The 23,085-nt window shown below is 42.1% G+C and overlaps 1 protein-coding gene and 1 long non-coding RNA gene across 11 annotated transcripts in view; one reads left to right on the plus strand and one right to left on the minus strand.

Moving 5' to 3' along the window:
* Positions 1–23,085, minus strand: part of FBRSL1 (fibrosin like 1) — a 791,959-nt gene that overhangs the window by 378,628 nt on the left and 390,246 nt on the right. The gene's annotated exons all lie outside the window — the stretch shown is intronic.
* LOC310693998 lies at positions 10,567–13,474 on the plus strand. The gene is made up of 2 exons (XR_014519466.1): positions 10,567–13,377; positions 13,429–13,474. It is a non-coding gene; the product is annotated as an uncharacterized lncRNA (long non-coding RNA).

Below are 23,085 nucleotides of genomic sequence, written 5' to 3' on the forward strand. Positions count from 1 at the left end.
TGCCCATTAGCCATGCTGAGTGTGAATTCATTTAGTAATCTTTTGAATTTATATCCCCACCTTCCTCCCAAAGGGGCCCAGGGTAAAAAGCACGTCCACATTTTCTTTTTAAAAGCAGCAAGCATACTAAAACAATTAAACCATTCTAAAAACAGTTACAGCTAAAAAGTGTAATCCAGTTATAGTCCAAAACTTCTGCAGTAATTCAAAACTTATATATTATTTAAAAGATTATTTAATGCAGAATGTAATGCAACAGCCTGTGCTGAATTCTATTTATTCTATCAAAAGTTATAGCCAAATAATCAGAAAATGAAAGCACAACTTGCCTTACATAACAGGAAGGGGATTTCCTTAACTCAAAACTGACCAATGACAAACAGAGTGGAAAGAGTTGACTGGTCACCTAGAAAGCAATGTAATAGCCCTTACATTGAAAATATAGAAATATATAGAAAATATGTAGAGCCAGTTAAATAAACTTGTTAGTCAGAAGCAACCAATGAATAAAGCACAAATTGGAAGAAGCAATCATACAATCTACATTTCACACTATAAAATGTAAAGGGACCCCTGACCATTAGGTCCAGTCGTGACAGACTCTGGGGTTGCGGCCCTCATCTCGCTTTATTGGCCGAGGGAGCCGGCGTACAGCTTCCAGGTCATGTGGCTAGCATGACTGAGCCGCTTCTGGCGAACCAGAGCAGCGCACGGAAACGCCGTTTACCTTCCCGCCGGAGCGGTACCTATTTATCTACTTGCACTTTGACGTGCTTTCGAACTGCTAGGTTGGCAGGAGCAGGAACCGAGCAACGGGAGCTCACCCTGTCGCAGGGATTCGAACCGCCGACCTTCTGATCTGCAAGTCCTAGGCTCTGTGGTTTAACTCACAGCACCACCCACGTTCCCCAGTTTCACACTATAATAGCTGACAAATTAAAATCCTTGGTTTACTCCATGGGACCTGTTTGTAGGGCTGTAATTGCAGCAAAAGGTTTCACACTAAGTACCAAAAGAAATGGTGGGATGTTATGAAATACTCCTTATCATGGTTATTTTGTGTATAGGGTCTTTTATTTGGCTATAACCTTTGATAGAATAAAGTTTCTTCCATTAAATTCTGCATTAAATTATATTTCTAATGACATATAATTTTATGGTATTATTCTAGAAAAGAGTGATGTTATGAACCATTGCAGGGGTTTGGATTAGATGACCCTTGGGTCCCTTCCAACTCTACAATTCTATGATTCTATGAAACCTCAGAAATACATATTTTCCAAAGGTTTGCCACAATTTTGGCCACTAGTGTCAGTTGTACAAAGCACACCATGGTTCAGCTATTCATTAGTGCCTTAACATGATGAAAGAGTTCAATCAGTTTGCAAAATTGTGTGCCATCCATAATTAAAACTGTCCAATGAGCTTGCAAGATTTGGTTTGCCATCTATAATTTACATTCCCCCCTTTTGCTATAATGCAATTTCCACTTGGCCCAAAGGGGGTACTATGTGATCAGTATTAGCACTTTACTTTGTAAATTAATCAGAATCACCTAGCAAATAATTACAGTCCTCTCTTCCAAATCTATTATCTTCCAGCTTAAATTTGAGCAGATGGCTAGCTTGGGGGTATGTATTATTCGAGGTATGGAATTAATTGAGGAATTCTTACATTGCAAATAGAGAGCATTTTATTATTGTTGAACAGCACTCATACTTTGCTTTCTTATTTTCTTTTGCTCTCATGCTAGGTAAACATCTCACAGTGAGGAAGTTTCATTGTTAAATGCTTAGACCAGAGCTTTCCAAACTGTGTGTTGTGACTCGTTAGTGTGTCGGCTGCAGTGTGTCGCACAATATGTGTCCATATCTCTTATAAGGGGTTATAGTTTAACCTCTGGTTTGCTAGTAAAACCGAATTACTGTGTCACAAATTCAGTGTGTGTCACCAACATGAAAAGCTTGGAAAGATCCGGCTTAGACAGTTTTGGTTGGGAAACAGGATTCCCCCCCCCCTTCAGTTTTCAACAGCCTTCATGATTTGAATAGCTTTTGAGAAAACTACTTCAACTGGTTGCAGGGCCTTAGTTTTCAGGGAAAAGGTGCCAGGACCATCCTCAGGTTTCAGGTGACCGTCAGCAAAATGTCCACTAGGAAGATCCTCTCCTACACCTGTGGGTCTCCATGGCAGTAGGGTGGCCTTTGTCAAACTCTACCAAGGACAGTGCTCTCTTTGGAGGGCTGTCTGGGTGCCCATGTATCTTGATTTATAGGAGAGCCCTCTATTTGTCCAAGAACAGTTCTCTGAAGACATCCTTAGGAAGATGTCCTATGTCTGGTTTAAAGAATCCAGTAATTCACAAGCTGGTCAGCATGCAAAGCCACCTTACCTTTTTTTTTTTTTTTTAAAAAAAAAAATGCTATTCTTCTCAAAGCCTGTTCTCCTAGTGTTGGCAAGAGGGGAGGTGTGTGCTACGACAAAGTTCTGGGAGCTCATTCCTAGCTTCCTTCCTCGATTATTTTTCTTTATAACTTCCCTGCTTGGACTCATTCTTGTTTCATAACACACAAAGGGAAAACAGAGCTCAAAAGCAGCAATATACGTGGCTGCTTTTCCTCCCCACCCCCCAACAACCTTTTGTCCGTGTGCCAAAGAAATAAAAGAGAAAGAAACTGAAAATCCATGAGCCACTTTTTCCTGGCTGGACTAAAGCAAGATGATCTGTTATCAATTTATGACAACTTTTGTTCCGATAAAGCTTTCCTGTGGCTTGCTGTCAATATTGCATGATGAAATTCTAAATTCATGGGTGAGGATTACAACGCTGAACTTGCTATGAAATGCTTCTCTTTACTCTCAGCGAAAGCAATCAATGAAGAGGTAACTATGCTGTGCAGGGCAGTTAAATTGGCCATGGCGAAAATAGAAGGCTTTGGTTTCTTTTTAATTTTGCTGAGCAACTGTTGTCCACAACAATTGCTGAGTGAGCAGGTTTTAGAGCCATTAATGCCCTCTTGAAGTGCACAGCTCAAACTTTTTTGGGGGGATGTATTTTTATTGCAGGGATATCATATTTTACCCAGTACTGGGTAAATTTCCCCAGTACCATATTTTGAATCTGGGAAACCAAGTTTGGGTAATTGATAGGTGGAATTTTAACTTCACAAAAGTAACTGGCACCTGTTAGATATGCAACGTAACTTTTCATTTTCACCTAGCGATTCATCATAAAAATATCACTCAAAACAAAAACAGTAGGGAGTGTATTGTGCCCCCCCAAGGTAAATGTTTACATAACATTTACATACATTAATTTATATGTACAGTGGACCCTCTGGATACAAATTAAATTTGTTCTGGGGGTCCGGCCGCAACCTGAAAAGTCCACAGGCAGAAGTGCTGCTTCTGCGCACACACACACGGCATGATCGAGAGCTTCTGTGAATGCTCGTGTGGTGAAACCTGGAATTATACACTTCCGGGTTTGCCACGTTTGTAACCCGAAAGTTACGTATCCAGAGCGGTACGTAACTAGAGGGTCCACTGTATAGGCATTAATTTAGAATTAATTACTATAACCACCACAACACTGTGATCAGGTAAACCATGTGCCTGTTTCAAATATCAAAGTACTGTAGATTCAGAAGGGACCACAGGGGTCATCTAGTCCAATCCCCTGTAGTGCTTGAACCCACAAGCCTGAAATTAAAGAGTTTCATGCTCTCCCAACTAAGCAATCCCAGCCTTCGAACTGCTCTGTCTGCTTTCCTGGTTGGGGAAATGGCCGTAGTTCAATGGTAAAGCACCTGGCTTGCATGCTGGAAGTCCCAGGTCCAATATCCAGCATCTCCAGGTACGGCTGGGAGAGAACCCCCACCTGAAATCATGAAGAACTGCTGCCCATCAGGGTAGACAATGTTCAGCCACTTGATATGGGGACCATTTCACCACCACCACCTCTTCTGCCACATCTCATCCTCCTGCTCTTGGCCTTCTAAGCTTTGCTCTGAGTGGTCCTTTTTGAGAATGAGGTATTGTGGGTGAAAAGGCCCGGAGAATGCCTGCATCACCACCACTTCATCTCAAGGTAACTTTAAGTGGTCATTTCCCACCATTGTTTCAAAGCAGTGGTAGTACAGATATTCTCTGGCCAAACTCACCCACAAATCTTTGCTCTGAGGAAGGACTCACAGGTGAAAGCAGCATCAGTTGTGCCTCGTGGGTGGTCCTGAAGTCAGCAGATGAGATGGTGGTGGGTTCAAAATCAGAGACCTTCCCAATCTGCCATCTGAGTCAACATGGCTCATGGTAGAGCAGACTCTTCAAGCAGAGGGCTGTCTTGTTTATAGCAGGAAACATGACCATCCTAAACAATTGTGACTTTCCAGGAGCAAAGAAAGATAATACAGTATGGACAATTGCAGCTGATGTGAATAGTACTATGACTTCCTCATGTTTAAAGATTATGAACAGCATCACAAGCAAGTATGAACTTTTAGAGTTAAGCCAAAATCCAGATGTACAGTAAGGTATGGGCCCTGTGTTATAGAGCTGAATCCATTTTCATATTCCTTACAAGAGAAACTGTGTGTTTACTACACCCTGTTTAAAATCTGATAATGTCTCCAGGAGATCAAGGCTGGACTAGCCTGCTTGGCTATTCCCATCTGAGAAGCGGCTCATTTCTACTTAAAGTAAGGCTATTTACATACCATACATTTAAAGCATGTAACTTTCCCCAAAGAATTGTGGGAACTGTAGTTTGTTAAGAGTGCTGAGAATTGTTGCTAGGTAGGGGCTAAACTACAGTTCCCATGATTATTTGGGAGAAATAATGTGCTATAAATGTACTGTATGTACTTAGCCTTAGAATAACAAATGTCAGCAAAGTACCCTCACCTTACTCCTCCACATTTGAGCAAGATGCCCCAAGGTAGGAATGTCCTGCCACTTACTGTTTGTTTGCCTGTTTTTACTTCTTTAAGGGTTCCTGGTTCCAGGTCGGAGGACTGTACCATTTTTTTCTGCATGTAACTACTAGCAATGCATAGATAGATTAGATGCACTGATCTAATGTTTAAAAAGAAGAAGCAAAATAAATCCAGGACCTTTGCATCCTGAACATGCTAATCCTTGTGAATATATATATATATATATATATATATATATATGAATGAAAGTCACACAGTTCTGCCTTAATGCAATAATTAAAGGGTTAATTATATGTGCCATAAAAACTAAGCTCTGTGATTTATGGTGCACACCCACCCCCTATAATCTGGTCATAAATAAAAGGGCTGGTGATAAGGAAAAGCTGCAGGCAGGAGAGCAACTCACCATCTTTAATGGGCAGTTATATGACATGCTTCTAGTACATTGGCAGTAAATCAGCAGAAACATCTTTTATAGAGTTCTGGGTTTTATGATGTCATTAACTTTCCTCCTTATACTTAAGGGATAATGAAATAAAGTTGTGAGGAGGGATCAAAGGATGAGCCTGTGCTGTGTAAGTTTGAGGTTGCCACAGGAGAGCTGCACTCATTCCTCCTTGCAGGCGAGGATCCTGGTAGTGCTGGTGGTAAAGAACTGGGTGATTTGGGGAGGGGAGGGGAGCGAGAAGGAGGTGAAAGACCACAAACTTTTGGCAAACTCTGAATAGCGCACAGAACATTAATGAGCAGTTTTATGAGAAGCAACTCTTTAATCAATGGTCTGTGGCTTCCAAACGTTGCAATTTAGCCTGAATTTTTAACATGCTGGATGGCAAGATCAACCTGAAGTTCAAAGCCGTTTTCAGTCACAGAAGCTGCATTTTAAATTGAAGGTTAACGTGACAGTCTCAGAAGGATAAGCATCTGCAACAGTGTAGTCTCGTAAACCAGCTAGAGCAGGCTGGCAGGCTGTTTCAGAAACCTAGCTTTTTCACAAAGCACAGTTGAGGATCTCAGGAGTTAAGCCCACTCTAGCAGATGACAAATTCCATCAGTTGCACCATTTTTCTTCCTCATGGAAGACAGTGAATTCTGATGTGTTTTGGGCCATAACCCTACCGCAGTGGAGAAGAGGGATATCTTGTAGCAGATAATGCTAACAATCCTAGTCTGCCTGCCCACATCTTACGCAGGTTTTTATTTTTAACTTCACAACCCTTTTTCAGATGACCTGAGCACAGCAAATGTGTAAAGCGAAGTGTGTGTGCACCCTCTGTCACATACATTCGCGAGCAGACTCAGTTCACACATGAAACAAAAAAAATGTAAGTCAAACAGTAAAGCAATATGTAAACACTGAAACAGAATGAAAGCCTAGAAACACGAGTGTGTGATGAACTAACACAACCCACACAACTAAAATAGGCAAGAAAGAGGCCACAAGTATACCCTTCAAATTAAAAGCCGAAAGCCTGGGTGTAAAGAAACGTGCCTAAATATAGATAATGATGGTGCCAGGTGTGCCTTCCTGGGGAGAGGATTCCACAAGTGGTCAGCCACCACTGAAAAGGCTCGTGCTCCACCCTCTATACCCCTCTCGGAGGGGGCACATAGAGAAAAGGTTTAGATAACAAATGCAAGGTCCAGCTTGGCTAGTGTGGGGAGAGGCTTTAAAGATAAACTAAACTATAAAACTGCAAAAATGACAATGATCACCAATGCACAGTAGTTGGCGAACATAGATGGAGTGGGCCATGGATATGAGCTGACACCAAGCTGGCTGGCTGGGAAATCAGTGGGAAGTGGTTGTGCTGGATTGTTCCAACAGCAGAAGACAAGAGACACTATTTACATTACAGGAGTGGCCAGTGGTCTCCTCTGTGGTCCAACTCATAAAGGGGGCACCCAAGTCCAAGGCCATTTAGGACAGGAGTAGCCAAGGTTGTGCCCTCCATATGTTTTGGGACTCCAGCTCCCATCAGCCTCAGCCAGCATGGTCAATAGTCATGGATGATGAAAATTGTAGTCCAATAACATTTGGAGTCACAACTCCTAAAAAAAAGTAATATGGAAGAAGAAGAAGAGTTGTTTGGATTTGATATCCCGCTTTATCACTACCCTAAGGAGTCTCAAGCGGCTAACATTCTCCTATCCCTTCCTCCCCCACAACAAACATTCTGTGAGGTGAGTGGGGCTGAGAGACTTCAGAGAAGTGTGACTGGCCCAAGGTCACCCAGAGCTGCATGTGGAGGAGCGGAGACGCAAACCCAGTTCACCAGATTACGAGTCTACCGCTTTTAACCATTACACTACACAGGGACTGACAAAGTGATCTAACCTTACTAGAACAGTGTGGTATGGGAGCTGTGCCTGTAATGTAGAAACTGATCAAATTATGTTCTTTCAGAGGGTGAAGAGCCTGGGATACCAAAGCATATTATTATATTTTAATTATGCCAGAAAATATCCTTTATTAAGTATCGGGAATGCATTTGGTTAGCAGGCGTGAAGCTTAGGCTGCTGTTACTCATCACTTTATTAACAAGAATTGACTTTGCTTGAAATATGAATGTCATAGCTCAACTGAAGAGCACACAGCCTTGTTTCACAATGAATGATAATGGCCTAAACCAAACGTGACCATCTATCTCTTGCCTATCAGTATGCACCCTTCTTGGTGCTGTGGTTTTAACTCTCATCAAGCAACTACATGGATGAAAGGTATGTTTTGTGAGGTTATTAACAAAATAGAGAAGGAAGGAAGGAAGGAAGGAAGGAAGGAAGGAAGGAAGGAAGGAAGGAGGATAATCTTGTGTACTGTGACACCGCCTTAAAATAAGAAAATTTGTTATGGCAATGTTTCTTAGAGAGCTTTATGCATTCAAATATCTCTAAATGAAGGACTGCTCCATGCATTGAACATAACAATCTAGATGATTGTATACCATTACCGAAAATTGAACTCAGCCTGTATAACCTATGCAGAGCTCCAATTTATCACGAGAAACATTTCACCAGCCTATTCACATAATGAGTGTGGATATAAAGTTAGCACCAAGGAAGATGAGAACCCCTCTGGGTTGTTTAACTCAGCCTCTTCTGTCATTCCCTACATTATTCTTTAGAAAATATGTGGAGGAAAAGAAACCACAGGGACCTTGCTGTGAAAACAACAACAAGAAGAGCGATTGGTGCGAGAAGAGTAAGTGAAGTGCCTATGGTGGGATTTTGTGAAATCTAATGTAAATTAAGGGACTCCTGTCCTTTCAGACAAAAATAAGCTATCCAGTTCCAAAAACATACCCCCAACTATTCTATTGATTTTGCAATAATATACAATAGATGGACACAATAACATCCATAAAGAAAAACATGTAAATGTCCTCCCTCCTCTTATCAGAAGCTGGATAAGTATTCTTATTCAAATTCTATTGTATGATCTCTTCTCCTATTTGTTTACCATCTATTTTTCACCCAAAGGAGTTATGATACCCAAGAACATAGTTTTAACAAAGGGTATGCAATCAAGTCCAGATCTGTACTGTACACTTACACAGTGTTCTCCATTCCAGACATAGTAACATGTGTAATAAATGGCCATGAACTGGCATGAAAGTGTCTGGCTTCTTTTATCCCTTCAATACTGCTACACCATGATGTACCTAAAACAATTTTGATACACACAGCTATCTAAAAAAATTAAAGCTTAATCCTAAGCACTTTTATTCAAAAATCAGCTCATTGTTTCATGGGGCTTCTATTGAGGATGAAGTACAGATTGCAATCTAAGAATTAGGTTGGGACTTCTGCACAAGCAAACACTGCTCCTCGATTGCAAATGTCATAAGATATTTAACACCTGATGTTCTCCTTGGATGCATGTGACACTCTACTCAGTTGATTACTCAATTTTTTACACATGAAGTTGACCCTGAAAAGTGTTAACCAAGTTCAACTGGTTCAAAATGTGGGTTGCTAGATGGTAAGTTGAGCTCACAAGTGATTGCATCTTTCCAGTACTGATCTAACCTCATTGCTTATCCATTAGTTTATGGGAATAATTCAATGTGCTGTTGCTGATCAATAATGCCCCTAAATCCATCTCTACAATTCTAGGATACCATTCGGGCAGCCTTTTTGGCTGAAGAGCACAGATGCTCTTAAAAAAAAAAATCAACATTTTAAGGGCCTGTTCCAGATACACCACCTTCAGGTGGGTAGCTTCTGGTTAGGGTGGCCCTGTGCCCTATTTTGCAGTTCTCTATTTGAGGAAGTCTTCTATCTGGAGGGTTATCCAGTTTAAAAATAAAGACACATTAGAAGGAAATGTAGCAGGCTTTGAAGTTGTCCATCAATAGTTAGGACCTAAACAGTAGGCAGCTGAGCAGGCAGCTGGTTATATTCTTCCCCACTATGGTGAGATGCATTGCACACCTGTATAATTATAGTGAATATTTGTGATGCATATCTATTCATATAAATTGGCATATACAAATTTTATTTCTTAATGATTTTAGACCTTCCTGGGGTGACAACCTGACTTTGGAATTCTCTCTCCAGCAGGGCTAGTGCAGTACATTTTGCTGTCTGCGGCAGCTGCTTCACACTGCCTAATGGTATGGCAGGCTCAGCTGTACAGGAAGATTCTAAGAATCATAGAATTATAGAGTTGGAAGTGTCCCCAGGGGTAATCTAGTCCAACTCTCAGAAATGCACAAATCTCCACTGAAACATCCATGACAGACGAAGCAGAGTCTACAACTGCTCAAGGGAGTCTGTTCCACTGTCAAACAGCTCTTACTGTCAGAAAGTTATTCCTGATGTTTAGTCAGAATCTTCTTTCTTGAAACTTGAATCCATTGGTTCACTTGCTCCATCTTCCATGTATTAGCCCTTTAGATATTTGAAGATGGCTATAATATCTCCTCTCAATCTCCTCTTTTCTGGGCTAAACCTACCTAGCTCCCTCAACTGTTCCTCATAAGGCTTGGTTTCCAGACCCTTGATCATCTTGGTTGCCCTCCTCTGCACATGTTCCAGCTTGTCAATATCCTTCTTAAATTGTGTTCCAGAGAACTAGAAAAAGTATTCCAGGTGTGGTCTGACCAAGACAGAATAGAGTGGTACATTTACCTCTCTTCATCTAGACACTATACTTCTGTTGATGCAGCATTAGCTTCTTGTTGCTGCATCACATGACTCACGCTAAACTTGTGGTCTACTAAGACCCCTAGATCCTTTTCACATGTACTACTAGGTACTGCTCCGGCAGGAAGGTAAACAGTGTTTCTGTGTGCTGCTCTGGTTCACCAGAAGCGGCTTAGTCATGCTAGCCACATGACCCGGAAGCTGTACCAATAAACCAGCTCGGCCAATAAAGCAAGATGAGTGCCGCATTCCCAGTCGGTCATGACTGGACCTAATGGTGAGGGGTCCCTTTACTAATAAGCCTGGTGTCCCCCATCTTATATTTGTGCAGTTGCTCTTCCTGCCTAAGTGTAGAACAGTGATGGCCAAACTTGACCCTCCAGCTGTTCTGGGACTACAACTCCCATCATCCCTAGCTAACAGGACCAGTGCTCAGGGATGAAGGGAATTGTAGCCCCAAAACAGCTGTAGGGCCAAGTTTGGCCACCACTGGTATAGAACCTTACATTTGTTCCTACTGAAATTGGGTCCTGTTCTCCAGTTGTTAAGGTCATCTTCAATCCCAAGTCTGTCTTCTGCAGTGTTAGCCACGCCTCCCAGTTTGGTGGCATCTGCAAATTTGATGAGCCTCCCCTCAATTTCTTCATCCAAGTCATTTATACAGATGTTGAACAACAACGGGCCCAGGATAGAGCCCTGCGGCACCCCACCTGTCACCTTTTTCTGGGATGATGAGGAACAATGAAGGAGTACCCTTTGGGTTAGGTCAGTTAACCAGCTACAAATCTGCCTAACAGTTGCCTTGTCCAACTCTCATTTTACCAACTTCCCCATAGGTCAGTGATAGAGTGTCTGGTTTTCATGCAGAAGGTCCAAGGTTTGCTCCCCAACAACTTCATGTAGCATGAGAGGAACTCCCTGCCTGTAACCCTGTAGTGCTGCTGCCAATACTTAGCTAGATGGACCAATGGTATGATTCTGTATAAGGCAGTTCCCTGTTCCCGAGGTGCCTTCATTATTACTGTTTTGGTGCCAGATTACATCCGTACTATTTACCTGAGCTTTTAATTAACATGTAATGATTTTTCATGGCTTTAATTGTGTATTGCTATATTATCTGGCCTTGTAGCTTTATTTTACTATTGCTAGGTCTAGGATATTTTATTATTATTTTTAGTGTCTATTGTAAGTCACCTTGAGGCTTTTTTATAGTGGAGAAGCACTGTAAAATTGAATTAAAATAAATAATAAAATACAGAATCTTTGTATGTGAATATATTTAAGAAATGCATTTAGTGGCCCCAAATTTAGAACAGTGAGAAAATAACTACCCTTGGGAGGAATATGTACTAGTTGGTCAATATTAATGATCAAAAGATTTTATCATTTTCATGTTACTCAAATCTGCAATACAGCTAAATTGCATTCAATCATCTCTCCTCTGAAGGATTAGTGACTTGGAAGAACAAAATCCACAACCACCAGACTTTGAGCATCATAATTTCTCATGGCTATGCTGCAGAACATTAAGACAGGATGAGGAATTAGCTGTGCCAAGGAGAAAATTTGCTACTGTCAAAGTTATTTAGTTTTTCATTTACAAATACGATGTGATGGAACCAAAGAAGGGGGAAGGGAGGAGATATATTAACCAGCCAATGTTAAAAACTGTAATTCAATATCTGGTTATAAATCTTTTTAATAATGCAAGGTTGGGGCTGATGTTATTTTTATATATTAAGTATGAGATATTAGTATTTATTTAAATTAACAGAAGTCCAGATATATTTAAATACTTGATAGGGTTGACATTTCCTAGAAGGAAGGTGGAGTTTATTTAGTGCCCCACCCTTAAAAACAACAACAAACCAACTTACTAAACTCAGACCATTAATGTGGCCTGCTGGGCGTATTTTGCATTTAACCACTGAACAGTTATTTATTATTCTTCCCCTGAAATTTTCACAGTGCCTCTTTCATCAGTTAAATTCCTCCTTTTGAAACAAGCAACATTTGAACAAAAACAGTCTTTCTTCCCCGCCCCCCTTTCTTTCTTTAAGAATCAAAGCATTCCCCCCCCCCCCACTCCCTTCTACTGAAATTAAGTTTTCTGGACTGAATTACCCAGCTTACACCATAGCAAGTTCAGCCACTGGAAATTATTTAGAAATAGCCAAACTAGAGGGCCAAAGGCCTCAGGCCTTTATCTTAGACTACATGATTGATGTGTTGTGGGCCCTGCTGTGTTTAACAGTGATTTCTATCTGTTGCTAGCGGCAACAGTCAGGGTCTCAGCATGAGGCCAGCAGCAGCAGGCCTCGCTGCAGCAGCAGGGCCGCACACAGGGACAGACAAATAGTCTTTTCAGCTGGACAGGTCTCATGGGGGGGTTTGACATAAAGGGCCCTTTGGAAAAGCTGGAATTGTCAGTCCTTTGATGGCCCCATGCTGGGCCATTAGCTTCTGTTACTAATTTGCAGCGTATGTGCCAGGGCAGAGCGGCAGGAACACCTGCAAGCTGCTCAGATGCATTGTGGGAAGGATTTTATGGGGAGAGCAAAAAAGGGAAGAAAGGACGAGGCATAACCCCCTCCATCTACAAGGGCGTTTGACACTGCCTATTATCATTTTAAGCCATCAAAAGATGACTGTGAACTAGCAACAAGGGCTCCAACTGAAACTGGAAAAGCAGAAAAGCAGCAAGGAAGGAGAGGGAAACGCTTTTTGGATTTTGATTTTTATTTAAAGGCCATCCACCTTAACACAATGAGAGGTTTTTCAGGATCCCCCCTCCCCTTTTCAGGCAGAGGAGGCAATCTTATATAGGCCAAAATACCCAGCTAGAGTGGAGTTTATTAGGAACAGAATTTCTAAATTAAAGCTCAATCTCCCTGCTTAACTTTCTTTGCTTCACTAATTCCACACCTGGAAACAATATTAAACTAAAGCTGAAGATCAAAATGTCGAGGAGCAAAATGTTAGGAGGCAGATTCTTTGAGACACGTATTTTTAAACAGGAAGGGACACTTTGGTCCTGAAGATTTTTAAACAGGAAGAACACTTAAGTTCTGAGGATTCGAGTGTGAAAAACTGAAAGTCTCCAGCTACTTAATGGAAGGAAATTTCTAATGAACTCTACACTGCGCGTTGCTAGACACCCAGGACTGCTCAAAACAGTGTATCACCAACAGACATTATTTCCTGATGTGCAGAACAGTTTTAATACTTGGAAACGCGGAGTGTGATATAGAACCCCCATAACGCAGGGGGTACATAATATTGTGTATGATAACAGGTATGTGGGAAATGTTTGTGGAAATCCTGATGGAAAACCTCTGAGTCCAAGAAAACCTGCCGAGTGCCCACACCAAATACAGTATCTTATTCACAAACCTTCCTTTGATTTGTGTTGATATGCAGGATTAGGAAACAATAACCCTTCCAAGATTGCAGCTTTAGCAGGCAGAGGATGTCACTTTTTTGTTTTCAGTAAATGACTAAAATAATATCAAGCACATGCTGTAATACAATGAACTAATTCTGTCCCTCTCCCCACTCAAAATGGCTAATGAAAATGTTTGTTCTCAGGCTGAGTTGCCCTCCAGAGTACATTTTTTCCCTACCAAGCTATAAAACATGGGTGCATAATTGAGTCACTGACAGCGCTTGCAGTACAGCGGTGCTCACAGATGTCTGTTTAATAAAAACAAATGGTAATAAGGGGATCAATAGAATGCCAAAAATAATCCTGACTTTTACAATGTTTAGAAAACCATAAGCCACATTTTCCTGCTCTCACAACTTCTTCTGTGATCACAACACTCCAGTTCCTCACAAAGAGAGTTTTATAAATATATGTAGCACAGACTCCTTTCTTTACCCTTTCTGTAAATCCCTAGAAGTCATTTCCTTATTGTGTTGTGAATCTCCTTCCTGGTGGGTTCTCTCTCTCTCTCTCTCTCTCTCTCTCTCTCTCTCTCTCTCTCTCAGATATATTGGGGTCTGTTCAGATACTGCTGTACTTCAAGCGACTGCAGTGGTGAAGAGACCAATTGGTTAGCTAATTAAATTGTGAACCTAATTCTAATTTCACTTCAGAATGCTGCCTTCTGCAAGCCCCTTTCTCTTAACCCCAGGCCGCTCTGCCCAGTTCCACCCTACCTGCTGTAAGATACTGACCTTGGCCAACTTAATAGATTCACACTGTATGGTAGGGAATCTGCAATCCTCCAGATATTAGATTGCAGCACCCAAGAGTCCCACGGCAAACAGTCTGGGATGAGGGCCACAGGTCCGTCCTCCTTGCTGTAAGGTCTACTGAGATAATGGGCAGGGGAACTACTAGGAGGCTGTGCCAAACGGTTGATGGGAAAGGTGGGTCTTTGAGAGGCAGGCTTGGAAGGAAATAAGAGGTGACATTCACAAAGGTGTTCTGGGAAACAGTTTCATACATAAGGGGCAGCAAGGGAGAATGAACCTAAGTCATTTTGAGGGAGAATGATTTGAAACTAAGTCTCTCCAGTCAACACTCTTACCCAGTGTGCCACCCTGGCTCTCAAAGACGCCAAAGCTCTTACACTTAGGAGAGAAATTTGGAAATTTCATGGTCTGGAAAAGTTTACACTATATTGTTTGGCTTGGGTTCCTACCATTTTCTTTTATAATGTCAACTGAAGAATGAGTTTCTCTTCAAAACTGGGATCACTGGGCTACAGTCCTGTTTGCTACAGCCGCTCCCCAGCTCCCAAGAATTCCCTTGCGTCAAAGATAATGGAAATATTAATTGTAATATTGTACTTATTTTGATGATTCTAGAGTACCGCTTTCATGTACTGTATGCCTTATAATAGCAGGTACATTGTGACGAATACATTCGTTGTACTTTGCTTGCCATATATTCTTTGTATGCTAGCCCGAACCCCTGGGGTTTTTTTTGGTATTTGTGTATGTACCAATACAGTGGGTTCCTTATTTTTGTGCTTACTGCTTGAATAGTGGCAGACCTTGGGGTCTCAGATTTCAGCAGCGCCCTGTGCAATGCCAAAATTTGGTGCTCCCCACCTCTCGCCTTCCATTCTACAACATAGAATTTCTTGAAATATCACATTTCATTTTTTCGGCAAGCAGGGAAGTTTTATGTTTGTGTTTTTGTTATTTCTGGAGAAAGCAGGGCTGACTTTGCCATGTCTGGCAAGGCTTTCTATTTTAAGGGAAATATTTGACAGAAACAGACACACATGTGCTGACAACAGTTGCCACTATTTCAATGAGTGCAAGTAGAGTAAGCAGACGCCACAAGGGTGTCAGCAGAGCTGCGTGAACATGCGGAAATGAGGCTCCAAAGAGAAGATGCACATTTAGTAAGGCTCAAACCGATCGAAAGGATTGTTGGCCAGGAGATGGAACAGTGTGTCATTCTGGAAGGGGAGGCAGATGGCCTTTTTGGCACCCTGGCATTGGAAAATATTTGTGGATTTTCCATCACATTCAAGATGTCAGCTGGTGGAAATGAAGAGTTGTATTGAACATTAGTCGTACTTTGAGCAGACCCATTGAAATTAATGGATCTGTGTGAGTTGGGTCTATTAAAGCCAATGGTTCTACTTTAAGTATAACTTAGTTGAGCATAGGCCCAAAGAACAATTCAGTCTCTGGAGAGGGGGAGAACCTGCAACTGTCTAGAATAGCGCTCATTAAGGGAACGGACCTAGCAAGACAATAGCTGTTCCTCATCCTTGTAGCCAGCAATAGAAAGAACACCTTCACATGGTTGGACACTGGCGTGGTGGACCCACCCTCACAAGGACAAGGAGAATTGGAAGCTGAACATATAATAAATAATTTGTTGGCATCTTCTCACTTCCAAATTCCTTGTGCCTCAAGGTATGTGCCTTGCTTTACTGTCTCCTCTGTGTCTGTAAATCTAAGCAACATTATTAGACCAGGCAGGCTATTATTCATCCCATCATAATTTTGTACCATAATTAATGGGAACCTTCTATTTACCAGGAGGCACTTCAGACACAGTCTCTTTGTGCCCCCCTCCCTCCTAAGTTCAAATTCCAAGGGAATTCTACAATGAGCATGGTAAATACCTTATTACTGGGTTTTTTGTTTTTTTAAAAAACCACAATAAACTAGAAGCTTCCAGACATTTAATTACAAAATATATGCAAATGAAAGACATCAACAAGCCTACAGGAAGATTCCTGCTTCAGTATTCTAGAGAAGCCTCAATAAATATTTCAAGGTTTCAAATGGATGCTTTGCAATCGTATGCTTTTCATTTGCATGAGTGCCGGAAGGAAGCGTTCAAAACCGCCTCAGAGCAAACACAGAGTATTTTCCTGTAAAACTTTAATTGGGAAACTGACACTATATAATCTGTACATCATTGCCTCTGAGCTGTTGTTAAAAAATTAAAGCAGCATCAAAGAGCTGCTTTGTTAAATTAACACATGTTGTATATCCCAGACGTGCTCTGTGCCACAGAAGGAAATTGCTTTGAGCCGTAAACAATTTGACTAGGAAAGCTGGCAGGGCAGAGGTAGCAAAAGCATATAAATAAGAGGTTCAAAGCTGAGGCTATCAAGAGCCAATAGGTCACAAGTAAATGGGCAATGAGTTGTGGTTTTGTATGGTTATGAAAGACAGGTATTTTTTTTTAAGAAGGAAAACCAATGTCTGCAAGAAAGATGCATTAACAAACAGTTTCCTAAATGTGTTTCAAAAACAAATGTCCTCGCCAGGGGAAACCACTCAAAATGAATTATGAAACCCATGTTCTGATTGAGCTCAGTCTCCTCCAGCTTTACTCTAAAGCAAACAGACTTGCAATACAATACAATACAATACAATACAATACAATACAATACAATACAATACAATACAAAACAATACAATACAAATGGTTTGTTAGTCTTATTTAGAGAAGACCCACTGAAAGTTAGGGACATGACTAACTTACATCTATTAATTTGAATGGGGCATATAATTTAAAGGGGTCAGTCACAAATTATGCAGTCAAGTTTCCTATATTTGGAAAAATCACAGGGGATCAGCAAATCTGCAGTGCACTGGATAACTTCAATCTGAGTAAAACTTACTTGGATGCAAACCTATGTCTACTCGAGCCCCATTGAGTTCAGTAGGGTAGGTGAGAATAGGATTGCAGCCTTACTCAGCAGTTGCAAGAAATAATTCAGTTCAAGTTTAATGGAAGGTGCTCTCTAGAGCAGGGGTTGTCAACCTGGTCCCTACTGCCCACTGGTGGGCTTTTCAGGATTCTAGGTTGGCGGTCGGGGGTTCTATGGCACAAGCTGAATCCTCCTTCCATCAAGCACTGGTGGGCAGTAAGGACATTTTACCATTAAGAAAGATGCATTAGTGGGCGGTAGGTATAACAAGGTTGACTACCCCTGCTCTAGAGGATACTGAATGCAACCAGGAATATTGATTTCATAATTTCTGTGTTGAGTAGTTTCATACAGGGATGACATTTGTGCTAAAAATTCACTGTAAAACCTAGAAAGCACGCCTCTTTCAGAATCTCCTTTCCATCCAGTCACTTGGGCTTCTCTTCATTTTACTGAACAAAGTGTCCCTTCTCTTTATTTCTCTTCTTTCAAATACAGATGACACTCCATCATCCCACAAAAAGGTGGATGCTGCCTCTAAACCCGTGCTAAATTTTTGTCTTGGGCTCAATAAACCAGAAGGCTTCCCCCCTCAATCTGGTTGTCCATTTCTGCACACTTTTCCAACTCTACAATATCCTTTTTTATATGTCGCAACCAGATCTGTTCACAGTAGTCTGCTGGGATCTGCACCGGTAGCAAGGTAGCAGTGGGATCAGCTAAATATTCCAGGAGTGTAAGGAAACTGGCTGGCAAAGCTGTTTCATGGCCTGAAAATCCACAACTGAGCTGAGATGTCACAAAATTTTATATCCTCAAAGTCTATGTGCTGAGCACTATGGCTCAAATTGTGCTATTTGCAAAAGATCAATGTCTCAGATCTTTGTTGTAAATTGAGAAGTTAACCATGCCACTATAGGCTGTAGACCACTGGTAGCTTACACAGTGTCCTCCAGATGTTGATGGCTTACAACTCCCATTATCCCTGACCATTGGACCATGCTGGCTGGGGCTGCTGGGAGCTGGGAGCTGAGCAACATTTGGAGGGTACTCCATTGGCTATCCACCTGGTCCATGAAGTTGGTTTAAGAGTTTTGCATCTTAACACAAGCCAAGCCAATGAAGGGCTTCTGGTCAGTACTGCTGAAGCAGACTAACCAAGCAACTCTTGCAGAAATAAGATAAGTATTTTATCTCCAACCCCACACTGTAAAACAATGTGAGAGGTTAAAAGCAAATGTCTTCCATACATAAATGAGAGTGCTCATGTAATTTTATCAGCCTCTCTGGAGTGACCAGCTATTCCTGTCAGAACCACTCAAATATATCTCTTCCTTGCCATTACTAGAATCCACAAGGCAACTAGAAACGCTACTCAACTGCACAGCTTAACTGATTAAGTAGGTGGGAACTGATGCCAGATCAGCACAAAAGTGTCTCTCTGCTAACCAGAAACCAGCCGCAAGCTGTGTCAGGGGACTGACCGCAGATATCATGCTGATAGCAAAGAGGCTTGAAATTACAACTTCCTGTTTCACTGCTCTCACGGTCACAGGCAACCTCAGAGAGGAAACGCTAGCAGGAAGAGAAACGCCTTCAGATGGTCAGACAACTGCTTAGTGTGATACATGTCCCTGTGGTTCATTTTTTAGCAGTGATCATTCACCGCAAGACAGAGATGACACTCTTAAAATGTGTCATGATACGCCTCTCTCTCTGTCCAGAAATACACATGTACAAATTGATTTGAGTAGAGCCAATCAAGGTGGGGATATATATATATATATATATATATATATATATATATATATAATCTACAAGTGTGGGGAAATTGCACCAGAGATGCATACTATTTTTAATCATGTTTCCACAGCTGCTGATTGTCAGGTGAAAAGACTGAGTGTTCAAAGAAAGAGAAAAAATGCCAAAATAATACTTCCACACTGTAAGGTGCGTGCGTGTGTGTGTGTGTTGAACTGAAGTCTGCAGTGCTTCACCTTCTGAAGTACCAGCTTGAGCTCTGGGTCCTCAGGAGGCCAGGCAGATTAGGTTTTAGGGGAAATGTGTAATACAGGCTGCAGTTCAAACTGGGGAGAGTCAGCTGCCCTCCCAGCTTGATAGCGTCAGCTGACACTCCAACTCAATCAGGGCACACCAAGCCCTAAAAAGTTCTTGCCGCCAAGCCAAGTTCAACCAAGAGTCCTGAGGAAGACTCTCCTGCTGTCTTCTCCTTACTACTGTCTCACATTTTAATTCCTGCCTGCATTTCACTCCACATCTACTTCTGGATCTTGAAACTTGACATTCTGCCTGGCTTCAACTTTACACTTGCTACTCATCTTCCTGAGCTGGTGCCTGAACTCTGGACATCTGTTGCTCTTCTGATCCTCTTGCATCTGAGCTGAACTCCAGCCACAGTGCATCTCTGCATTAGGCCAAGGCCTGATGTCTCATCACGTACACAGGACATGATTAGCTAGGTAGCAGCAGTAGCAGAGAAAGGGAGGACGACGACGAAAAGGGCAGGGAACACTGGGTGGCACTTACCTTGGGGTGGCACACCAAACCCCAAGGTGCAGGGCCCTCCAGCCTCTAACCTGCCACCTCCCCCTCAGCTGCCCTCCAGAAGAAGGATGCCTGGGAGGGACACAACACCTCAGCCCCGCACTGCTTTTGCAGGCAGTGTGCACGCACGTCATGTCCCCCTGACTGCCCTCCAAGTAGAGGGGACCAGGGAGGGACGCAGCTCCAGAAGTGCGCCCTGCCCCCAGGATGCTCCACCCTATGGAGTTGTGTGCTTCGATAGCGTGTGTACCCACCCCGGGTGTCACCAGGGTTCCTACGCCACTGGGAGGCGCTGTGACATCATCATGCTAGATACATGTTCTCTGATCAGTGGGATCATACAGATAACGGAAAGCGGGGGAAGTCAAAGCAACTGAAAGGGGCTATTGTGAAGGCTACTGGCTATAAACAATAAAATCTACTGACTGACAAATGAAAAGGGCAACAAACAAGAGCAAAACAGTGCAAAAATGTGTGCAGAGTGTCTTTCAATAAACTTTTTTTTTGGGGGGGGTACTCCCTGTTTTGCACCAAAACAACCCTTTAAAAATTCGTCGCAGATTTAGTCCTTACAGTGAAAAATAAAACCCAGCCTGCCTAGCTTTGACCTAACATCTGTCTCTGGCCACCCTTTACCTTTTATTGCTGTCTTGGAACTTGAATTTTTCCCTAGCTCCGATTCCACACTAGCCTCTGGCCTTTTGATCCTCATCTGCCTGATTCAGTGTGTGACCCCTAGTCCATTTCTGACCATGTCTGTTGCCCTTCTGATCCTCACCAGCCTGCACTTGGACTCGATCCCTAGCTGCAGTCCAGTTTGGAATTAGGCTGAAGCACATGCAACCAAATGTTTTTGTTGAAATCATAACTGGGCTGCATGAAGAGAGAAATGGCAGAAATTTCAAAAGGAAGTGGGAGAGAGAGAGAGAGAGAGAGAGAGAGAGAGAGAGAGAGAGAGAAAGAAAGAAAGAAAGAAAGAAAGAAAGAAAGAAAGAAAGAAAGAAAGAAAGAAATGGTTCATTGTTGACTGTTGCAGTTAAAAGTACATCTGAATTTTTAAAAAAGCTGAAGACCACAGGTCTAAGTGGTCTCTGGAATGCTTGCAGTTCACCACACTTCGGAAAATGTTGCAAAACTGTATTCAAAGCAGAGCAATCTGGATATATCATCAATCATCCATCTAGTTTAACTCAACAAAATCCACGGGGAAAATTCAAAGTGAGTAAACTCTGAACTGCTAATTATTTTCAAGTATGTAGTTCAGTGTAAACTGTCCCTAATAAGATGAGGGGGGAAACTAGCATCTTAGTGGAGATAGTATTGGCGCCCCCCCCCACTCCCAATTGTTTACATGACCCAAGTACTCAAAGTGCCTGGAGTGTCCCAGCAGGGCAAGCCTGGGGGTTGTAGTCCAAAACATCTAGAGGGCACCAGGTTGGTGAAGGCTGGTAGCTGAGGCTATACACAAGGGAAGAGGTGGCATTCTGCATGTGCTGCGGGTGTGTGTGTGTACTATCCTCTTTAATGGAACCATAGGACCTGGGTGAAATTAGCTTTCAACACACATTTACTTGGGAATAAGTCTCATTGGACTCAACAGTGGCTTACATCTGAGTGGTCACAAATAGGATTGCACTGTCAACTCTGCATTCATTTCCCAAACACACCATTGCTCCGGAAAGTCTCTCCCCATGCCTAAAAAAACTATTTTTTAATTTTTTAAAAAAATACATTTGGTGTGCGATTATTGAAAACAACAGCAACCCCACTGTTCTCTGCCAATAGCCACCAATTTGCATGGCTTTAAAGAAGGATTAGACAATTTCACAGAGGATAAGTCTACCAATGGCTAGTTCTACCTCATTTCTCAACATCAACTACAAGCAGGGCAGGGTGTGCTGTTAGGTCCTGCCTTTGAGCCTCCCATAGAACAAAATGCTGGGCTAAATGAGATTTCGGTCTGATCCACAGGGATCTTCTTAAATTGGCAACATACCTGGTATAAGAAAGCAAACAGGCAGCCTGAAGCACAATTGGGGGGCAAGGCTCAGAGTTGCACCAGTGGTCAAGTTTGCATGGAAGGCAAGTAGCAAAGTTGCATTCATACTTCATGAGAAGAGTCATGTCGTGACTCTTACTGAGATTGTTACATCCAACTCGACTCTTAAATATACATCCTGAGTAGCAGACTTGTTACTGTAGGCTATGTCTCCTGAGGGTGAACAACAAGCCCTTTGTGAGAACCTAGAGGGAAGGAAAGCTGGTGATTTAACAAGGAGGAAAATGTGTAGTATCAAAACAGCTCTCTTGTGACTTACTCCTCACTTCTGTTCATGCCTGACCAGCTTGTTTTTAGTAGCATCTTGACTATTACATCTTCCCTTTGCACCGTAAATCCCAGCTGGAAAATGCAAGAGAAAATGTGGAAGACAACAATTTCAAAAAATCAGAAACTCGGACACAAAAATTATTGGGAGAAGCTGCAGGAAGAAATAAATAAAGATGTGACTTGTACAATTTGATTGTTCTAAGTAAAATTGTTCACACATATATTTAAATTCTGGAAAGGCCTCCAGACCTACAAAACTAATGTGCTTGAAAGGTGAGCGAGAGATGCAAGCAGAGCAGGAATACAAAGCTCAGCATCTTTCCCTAGATAAAAGTTTTTGATGCTAAAGAATGAGGTTAATAATATAGCTATGTGCAAGGACTCCTCCCACCATCCTCCACTTTTTCTCTCAGGGTAATGAATGAGTTTGGGTTTTAAAGGTGTGGGTTTTTTTTGGGGGGGGGGTTTCTCTCAGGGTAATGAATGAGTTTGGGTTTTAAAGAGACCCTGGAGCTGCAAGCACCCTTGTGGCACGCCTTACAGGTACATTCCTATCAAAAGAAAGAGTGTACAAACTAAAATGTTGTGGGTGCAAATGAAAGCAGCTCAGGGGCAGCGGTGGCTGGTGCCCATTGTGGCTGGCAAGGTGGAAGAAGGCAGGAACTGAAGCCCAACAGTAGTTGGTACCTGCCAATGGAAAGCAGATCTAACTAATTCTAATTTTGTCTCCATCATCCACTCTTATTTATATAAGTGGAAAACACTAAGACTAAAGAAGAGGAAGCTGACAAGCAGTGCCACATCCTGGGCTGGTTCGAAGGAAGAAGGCAGGCAGGTGGGCAAGTGATTAAGGGCAGACTGAGGTTGGTAGGGCAGTGTCCCATTCAGCATTTTGCCTGGCTTCACTGCTCAGGGGGACTTTTTCCACGCCAGCAGGCTGGTTGTGAAGCCATTCTGTTAATGAACAACATTT

This window comes from Podarcis liolepis (genome assembly GCF_965112155.1).
Source record: "Podarcis liolepis genome assembly, chromosome: 15".
NCBI lineage: Eukaryota > Metazoa > Chordata > Lepidosauria > Squamata > Lacertidae > Podarcis > Podarcis liolepis.